General features: G+C 39.7%; 1 long non-coding RNA gene across 1 annotated transcript; it reads left to right on the top strand.

Moving 5' to 3' along the window:
* Positions 1–4570: 4570 nt before the first annotated feature.
* LOC149191296 (uncharacterized) lies at positions 4571–5323 on the top strand. The gene is made up of 3 exons (XR_016254813.1): positions 4571–4709; positions 4864–5024; positions 5145–5323. It is a non-coding gene; the product is annotated as an uncharacterized LOC149191296 (long non-coding RNA).
* Positions 5324–9246: the final 3923 nt, after the last annotated feature.

The raw sequence follows: 9246 nt of genomic DNA, 5'->3' as shown, positions 1-9246 counted from the left end.
CTTCTCAGCAAACCTCTCAAACAAATACATCCATGCCTCATTGCCCTAACCCCTCCTTTGCACATGCTTTCAGCAATGTTTATACTGATCAAGCACATCGAGATTTCCGTTCAAAGCTTGATAAAATTCCACCTAAATGCCCATGCTCCATTTGTCTTGAATCATATCCTGGAATACATATCCGCAATTCCAACCACATGTATTGCTGCTCCAGATGCGCCTCCGAAACAAAGGGTCATCGCTTCTCATTATCCAACAACATGGACCCTGGCCCTCAACCAGCTGCCCTTACATCTCTTTCACAAATAGAAGAAATGCTCATTGCTAGGGTTAATCCTACACTGCAAGTAACACATGCACGTGGTGGCCAGTATAAATACAGTGGCCACACAATTTTTTTTCCTCAAGACATAACAAAAATCGCAAACATGTTGCCACGACGTGTTGAGCACTTGGACATCCTAATTGTCACGCGTCATAGTAATGACCATAAGGCTTATGATTTCATTGTCAGTAGACATCGCGTTCTCGCTGCATTGGAATACAAATTGGCTAATGACCCATACTATAAGAATGTTCGTATTGATTCCAACGCACTGGCGTCCTTACCAGCAATCCCCACCGATGTCTCCTCCTCCCTTCACCATTCCAATACTGCAGAAACCACTGTCCGCCTTCCACTTGAACCACCCCATGAGCTCACCGAAGATTTCACAGACCCTTCCGCTGGCCAAACATCATCGTTCGTACCCATCATACCCAATACAAATACAGAAATCCAAGAAATCCGCCATTATTTGCATGCTTACAACCACCAATCTGATACTACAATTGAGTGGCCAACAATTGGTTTATCGCCTGTCAATGAATACAACACAGAAGGTCTACTCTCTATGGCTTTCCCTGCCCTTTTCCCGACAGGCGCTGCAATGCCAAATCAGCCAAGAATGAAAGCTGTGCAGTTACATGAATATGCACTTCATCTCATACGTTACTACGATAACAGATTTGGAAGCCACCCACGCTTTCGTTATTACATATATAATCTCATGATGCGGCATCGCAGTCAAGCAACAGTGTCGATTTTTGTGAAAAAAAACATCACGGATAACTTTCCAATATCTATTCAAGATCTGAACATTCGATTAGAACAGTTTCCAGATGAGCAATTGGCAGAGCAAGTCATGCGATTTGGTAGCTCTTTACGTGGAACAAGGTCATTTTTGCACAAAGCTAAAAATGAACTGATGGACATGATATCTCAACTCGGTTGCCCGACGTTCTTCTTCACATTGAGTGCAGCTGATACAAAATGGCCTGATCTTCATGCAGTCATGCCCGGATGTCTTCCTACTGATATTGGAAAACAACAAAAGTGGAGAAATGATAACATTATCTCTAACCCACATTTAACATCACTATATATGCACCATAGATTCACAGCATTTCGTGAGATTATCTTGGAGAAACACTTGAATACAAAAGATTACTGGTACAGGTACGCATTCTACCGCATTTTTTTTCCTCCAAGAACTCTAAACAACATTCCTTACCTATTGCAAAATTATCTTACAAAAAACGCATACTTGTTAGGTATGAATGGCAACATAGGGGATCTGCACACATCCATGGTTTCCTTTGGATAGAAAATGCACCTGATATGGAGAATCTCAACTGGGAAGACACAGAAGCGGTCGATATTGCAAGGCAGTTCTTCGACAAATATATTTCCGCTTGGAACCCTCGTGCTCCTTTGAATTCAAACCAACCAAATGCTTGGACAAATCCCGAAGACCCTTACCTGTTGTCCACACCGCAAATCTTCAGAACCAATCCTTTCAGTGACTATGAACAACTCGTCAATTGTGTTGAACGTCACACAAAATGCTCAGAAAGCACGTGCCTAAGAAAAACTGGATCCTCACTCCAATGTCGTTATAAAGCACCGTGGGAATTACATCCAAAATCGACCTTATTCATTGATTCCAATGGCCAAAAAACATACACCCCTGCTCGAAACAACGATCGACTCAATAGCCATAACCCTACCATCCTATCTATTTGGCGTGCAAATGTTGACTGCCAACCAGTACTCTCCATACATGCTGTACAAAAATATATCGCCAAATATGCATCCAAAGCAGAAAAAAAACCTGAAAGCTTCCACGACATGCTTCGTAGAATTGTCCTGGCTTCACCCATTGCTGACCCAGCGACATCCGCATTTCGAAAATTTCTTTCAGAAACCCTTGTTGATCGTGACATTGGAGCACAAGAAACCTGCCATATGCTGCAAAAATTATCGTTGACATTAGGTAGCCGGCCATTCATTTCTTTAAATGTAAACCAAAAAATTCTTATGCGCCTTCCACAAACGGACACCACCTCCACTACATCCCCGCACTTCATAGATACATATATCCAGCGCCCTTCTACCCTAGAGTCCACATCACTAATAGAGTTGGCAAGATCCTGGTCATATGATCCTCGTCGTAGAACAAACAAATGGAAACAAAGGCCTACAAAAGCAATTGTTCGGGTCATACCACGTTACTCCTCCATACCATCCACAACAGAACCTTGCTATGCTGACTTTTGCAGGGTTGAACTTATGCTATACAAACCTTTTCGCTGTATCGTACAAGATATAGGAGATTCTGCTGCAGAATTCATCGCAAATTGGCAAGCATTTCGCCCATTCTACAATCCTTGGCATCAACGGCGCACACTATCTGATATTAAATCTGTCACAAATGATACCTCAACTATGAATGAAGCCAATCCAACAGACACCATGGAAATAAATGAATGGGAATTACTTTCCCAATTACACCCTACAAATGAGCTTCTCATAAACGACCTTGACATGCTTGGTCTTCGTGGCTTTGATGACACCCATAACTGGAATCATACCACTATCCCATTGGATCTACAAAATAATGCAATACAATTCATTGAGAATAGCCTCTCCATCCACCGCATTCTTCAAACACATCAACATACCCTGCCGACCCTTACTACATTATCTCCAATGCAAAGAAAAGCTCTAAATATTATTCTTAATCATTTTGCTAAGAAGGATTATTTACCCGCTCTCAGGATGATAATACAAGGCACTGTTGGTACGGGAAAATCCCTCCTTATTAATTGCATCAAAGATATGCTCATAGACCTTGCAAGCCTGGGACCTTCACCGATCATGCTCCTCGCCCCTACAGGGGTTGCTGCCTTCAACATACAAGCATCAACAATCCATTCTGCTTTGCACCTTCCTATAAAGGATCTTATGCCGTTAGAAGGTAGTGCTCTTGCAAAATTCCAAGAAGAACTCAGGCATATAAGATACATACTAATCGATGAAATGAGCTTCATTGGGCCAAAGCTTCTCAGCCATATTGATGAACGTCTTCGCGAGGCATTTCCCCACCAAAGAAACACTCCTTTCGGTGGTTGTTCCATAATATTGGTTGGTGATCTCAGTCAGCTACCACCCGTCAAAGACATACCTCTATATGCAGGGACGAGCCACGGAAGCGCACTGTGGAACACCTTCAACACAGTCATCACATTAGACACAATATTTCGTCAACAAGGCGACGACATCGCCCAGGTTACTTTCAGGAACATTCTCCAGAACATTAGAGATGAAAATCCAACAATCGACGACTACAACGTACTCATGTCGCGCACAGATTCCTATTTATCAGAAGAAGAAATATGTTCATTCCATTATTCCATGCATCTATTTCCAACAAATGCTCAAACAACGGTCCATAATAAGCAAATGATGAAATCTCTAAACACTCCTATTGCACGATCCATTGCTGAAGATGACAACACATATTCCAGTCTTTCCTCTGAAGATGAGCAACTTGAGCGAGTTGTATTACTATGCAATGGCGAAAAAGTTATGCTGACTTCCAACCTTTGGGTTTCAACCGGTCTTGTTAATGGTTCCCTTGGAAAAATTGTAACCATCTTTTACAAAGAATCGACTGCACCACCCCAAATTCCAACATTTGTTGTCGTAGATTTCCCCAAGTATATTGGGCCTCCTTGGGATGAAAGAAACCCCACTCACTTGCCTATTCCAGCAGTTAAAAGAAATGGTCGTGCACAAATTCCACTGAAGATGGCTTGGGCTTTAACCATACATAAATCTCAAGGTATGACCCTTCCAAAAGCAACAATTGACATTGGAAAAACAGAACGTCAAGGTCTCACATTCACAGCTATTTCGAGGGTGCCTTCTCTACAAGATCTCCGGATTAACCCCGCATTCAGTTTCGATCGTTACAGTAAAATGAAGGACAACAAAAACATTGCTCGCAGAAAACACGCAGAAGAAATTCTCCGTTCAATGCCGCCTCCAGATAATCTGCTCCAGCCCGTACTTTGACATCACCAAAAGGTTTCCTCCATTTATTTAAGTCATTCTATTTCATAACATACTTTTCATATCTTTCAACAACAACAAACTTTAATCAATATTAGTAAAAAAACAAATACTAGAATGTCTTTATATTGTCTGTACATCTCAGTCTAACCTTTTCTTTCTTTTGCAGCAGGCCACATGGGCTCAGAAATAGCATACCTGCACAACTACATGTAGATTGGCAAGCATAAAAACTGCATCTCCAGCTGTGCATTGACCTCCAATGCCGCCTCAAGATAATCTGCTCCAGCCCGTACTTTGACATCACCAAAAGGTTTCCTCCATTTATTTAAGTCATTCTATTTCATAACATACTTTCCATATCTTTCAACAACAACAAACTTTAATCAATATTAGTAAACAAGCAAATCCTAGAATGTCTTTATATTGTCTGTACATCTCATTCTAACCTTTTCTTTCTTTTGCAGCAGGCCACATGGGCTCAGAAATAACATACCTGCACAACTACATGTAGATTGGCAAGCAAAAAAACTGCATCTCCAGTTGTGCATTGACCTCCAATGGTGTTCAATATGCCGTTATTCACCATGCATCTTCCACTAACAATATATGGATCCCCATAGCAAAGGTAACTTCATTGCCATTCATTCCAGATTCATTTTAACACAACTCACCTGCAGAGTATTACTAATAGATTTCTGCAACTGATTTACATATTACTAATTCTAACAGAATATAAATTTTGCAGGTCCATTGCTGCTTCGCTGCCTCCACCATATTTTCGTACAACTTCAAATATGGAATGACAAGCACAATGTTCTTTAGACTATTATATTCCTTCTCGAACCTCTTTTGTTACAATTCACTGTTTGTATTTTCCATGTCAAACTTGAAAAAGGATGTTTCAAGATCAAATACCGTTTTCATTGTTTGTTTCCTCACAACTTTTTGTGTTTTCCATTTCACTATTTAAAAAGAATGTTACAACACACTTTGTATTTTCCATTTCAAACTTTAAAAAGGATGTTACAATACACTATTTGTATTTTCCATTTCACGCTTAAAAAAGGATGTTTCAACATCAAATACCATTTTGATAGTTCATGTCCTCACAACTATTTGTGTTTCCCGTTTCAAACTTAAAAACGGATGTTTTGAGATCAATGCCATTTTGATAGTTTATGTCCTCACAGCCATTTCATTGTCAATGGGTTTTAACATATTTTGTTTACAAAATCAATTGACTTTAGTGATTATAATTCATGTTTTCAATATATCTTCATATTAATTTAATTTTCAATTTGAATAATGGTTTCTTAAATAGCCCTTTCCAAATCAATATGGTTGCCCGGTTGTTGTTCGCATATTAATTTAATTTCCCATTTGAATAATGATTTCTTAAATAGCCCTTTCCAAATCAATATGGATGCCCAGTTGTCGTTCGCATGGATTCATTCATTTATCTTCACCTTTAACTCCACAATTTTTCCCAATAACAAACAAAGGTCTCTAAACAGGTTTAATACATATTTATGCCTGCTTGCATTCCATTTCAGCGGTTTTAGGATCGCTCCCTCAAATTAAAGCTCGAATTCATCGACCCTTGCTTCCAAAAAAGCCCGCGAAAGCCTATTCACGTTTCAATATTCTTCCACGCACTATGCCTTACGGCGTTTCCTTTGCAACACTAGGTGCAAATGCTAGTTAATAACCCAACCCCGCCACCATTTAATGAGGATTAATTATGTCATTTGGACTAATTAATAACTCTATAACCAATCAAATTAACCTCGATATGATTAATCTCTTTAATTTATATCGGGCTTGCCTTCCATATCCGCCAGTCACTTCATATCCCCAACCATCGTCCGATCGAATCCCGCAAATCCGACGATCATCGTGCATATAGCACAGGCTTCTATGGTCGACTTTTAGCATGCAATGGTGAGCGGTTTCATGAACAGTACCCATGCTACGTGTCAAGCAGCGTATGGAATCGCGCGGTCCCTCCCTAATACCACTTACCCTCCAAACGCGGTGTGATGAAACCTGCTTACCGCCTCCCGCTAACAACAAAACGTCCAATCACTCGTCCGTTGACGCCACCTATCCATGTCACGAACCTACCAAAAGCTCTGACTTTGCATAAAAAACAAAGTTAAAACAATTTTCGTCCTTATTCCATAAACCCATGCATGCAATCAGAACGTGAAGTCAACCAGCTTGTATTCCAACCGTCAGCCACCCTGGAATTTGTAGTTCGACGCCGCTCCAGCCCACCATTTGTGCCCGGTGAACCAGAACTCCATTGCTAATCACTCAAAAATAGGTATTTACCAGTTTTCTTCCAGAAACCCTGTAAATACTTAATTTCCTCTGTAATTATGTTGAAAACCCCAAAATTCATTGTAATTCAGTTGCGAAATTTAAAATGAAGACTCCCAGGACCCCCTGTTTCACCAACTCTACTCAAAAACCCCATTTCCATCTCTAAATCCACAGGAACCAGAAATGGAAACCCCCTTGGCCCTCAATGTACTTCCTATCACTACTCCTCATAAAGATTTGGATTATCTACCCTTAGCAGATAAAGATTTTCAAATAAAAGACCTTGAAATTGATAATAACTTCTTGAAAATATTTTGTCAATGCCGAGACAATTACATGAATGGCTCTGATACCATAAGACTTTGGGAATCAAATCTCCCGAGGTATATGCTCCCTTCTATGCACATTTTCCCTGACATTATCCATCAATGTTAAGCCAATTATAATCCCACCCTCAGAGCAATAATGTCCCCCAATCAAACTGTTCTCTTCACAATCACTGCAGACTCAATCAATGAAATGCTACAGTTTCAGCCCGGTCAAAACCTCACCCCCATTTCCCTTGGGGAATTGCTAGAGAAAGCTTCTAAAATGTCCCAGTCTGAACTCAGTCGCCTTTGCCACACTTTCATAGACAAGGATCACATACCCAAAAATCCTCCTCCCTATCTAACATGTTTTTTCACTGAGATAGGAAAAAACATTGTTAATATGATTGCTGCTGTAATGGGTTTTAATACCAGTGAGTTTGTTGATGAATTGACCCTAGCTTTCATGTCCATTTTTACCCCTAGTCAGCCTCCTGCTGTCAAATACAACTATGCTGCTTTCATTGCTAAGAAAATCCATGACCAGTTCATGAGATTGGAAAATGAAAAGGTATTCAAGTATTCTACATTCATAAATCACATTTTCCTTTATTATCAGTCTGACAAATTCCCATTCTCTGTGATTAAACTTGATACCAGAGGTAATCCCAAATCAATGATTTTCTAGACTTCCATCTTCCACTACTCATATACTTGTCCCTATTCATACAATGAATTCATTGACCAGTTTGTCCACCTTGTGACCACCATGCTAACTGGAAATCCTCCTCCTAGGATTAGTGATGAGATCAAGAAAATTTTGCAATTATCAAAGCAGTACAAGATAGGTGACTGGTACTTGTACTAAAATCACACTGAGATCTGAATCCAAATGATGATTGAGACGGGATTCGACATTTTTGAACCATGAAACACTTGGTCTCCATCTAGGTTGTAGATGTAACCTACCATGTTTGTGAGCTCCCTCCTTTCAAACTACCTAAGTATGTACCTATGAGACTGTTTGTGTTAGGCCCCTATACTACTAGTGTAACCCCTTATTGTTATTAGTAAAACCCCCTTATTATATTGATGTACCCATGTAGTGCCCATATTGTTACTATTGTGCCCCATAGAAGCCTACTATTGTTATTATTATGCCCTTACATTATTATTGTTATGTCGGCTCTGATTATATTATGACCCCTTAGACTCCTATATATAGAAAGGAGGCATTTTCATTTGTATCATCCAAGAATTGTTCATTTGTGTAATGTAAAGGAGGTTTCCCCCTCGAAGAGGCTGAAGTATAAGGCATTGATCTCTCTTTTCTATCTTTTTGTGAGCTGGTTTCATAACATTTGGTATCAGAGCTTTGGATTCTAGGGTTTCGCTGCTCCAAATAAGTCATCGTAGAATTTTCACTATAACTTTTTTTCTGCGACATTTCAGAAGCTAAAAAAAAACCCATTTGAGAAGAAATCGCGCTGAACCTTGGGTCCAAAGTGCAGAGCCTTTTTCTATATATTTGCAGATATATGATCTGAGGAAGTTGGTCTTTTTGTAGACTCCTGAATTATATTCCAAATAGGTGACCTGGGGAAAATCGTCATAAATTTCTCTCTGAGCATCAGATTGAAATTTCGTAAGAAGGTACAGAAAGAGGACGGACTTTAGTTTCTTTTATATAATTTTTCAGAGAAAAAGGGTGAAATAGTGACTCGTGGCACGTCCTACAAGTTCGCTCTACTGAACTAGTCTATAATCAGCTCACTGTGGGAGACTTGGAATAACTCTTCCTTGGAGAATCCAATTTGGATCAGACTAGTGGCATTGGAAAGAGGACACAGAGAGCTACTTCAGGTCGCAATTTTAGAACTTAAAGATCCGAAAGTACAGAGTTACAGTCCTTTCAAGATCGAGCTCCTAAAATCAAGAAAAAGCAAGATGAGGAAGTTTGATGGCAAGGATCCGGTAAATTGGATACTTCAGATGGAGCAATATTTTGATCTACATGGTGTACCACTGTTACAAAAGGTATGTATTGCATCTTCATATTTAGAATCGGATCAATTTTTATGGTATCAAGAGCTTTGTTCTCGTAAAAAACTTATTACGTGGTCAATTTTCACGGAGGAAATGATAGCACATTATGAGGATACAAAGAGCAACATCTTCTTTAGAGCAACACCACAACAATTGGATAGAGTAAAA

Source organism: Pinus tabuliformis, chromosome 2_2 (assembly GCF_031772625.1).
Source record: "Pinus tabuliformis cultivar Carrire ecotype Pingquan chromosome 2_2, CPIR1, whole genome shotgun sequence".
Taxonomy (NCBI): domain Eukaryota; kingdom Viridiplantae; phylum Streptophyta; class Pinopsida; order Pinales; family Pinaceae; genus Pinus; species Pinus tabuliformis.
This window is presented reverse-complemented; position numbering and strand designations above follow the sequence as displayed.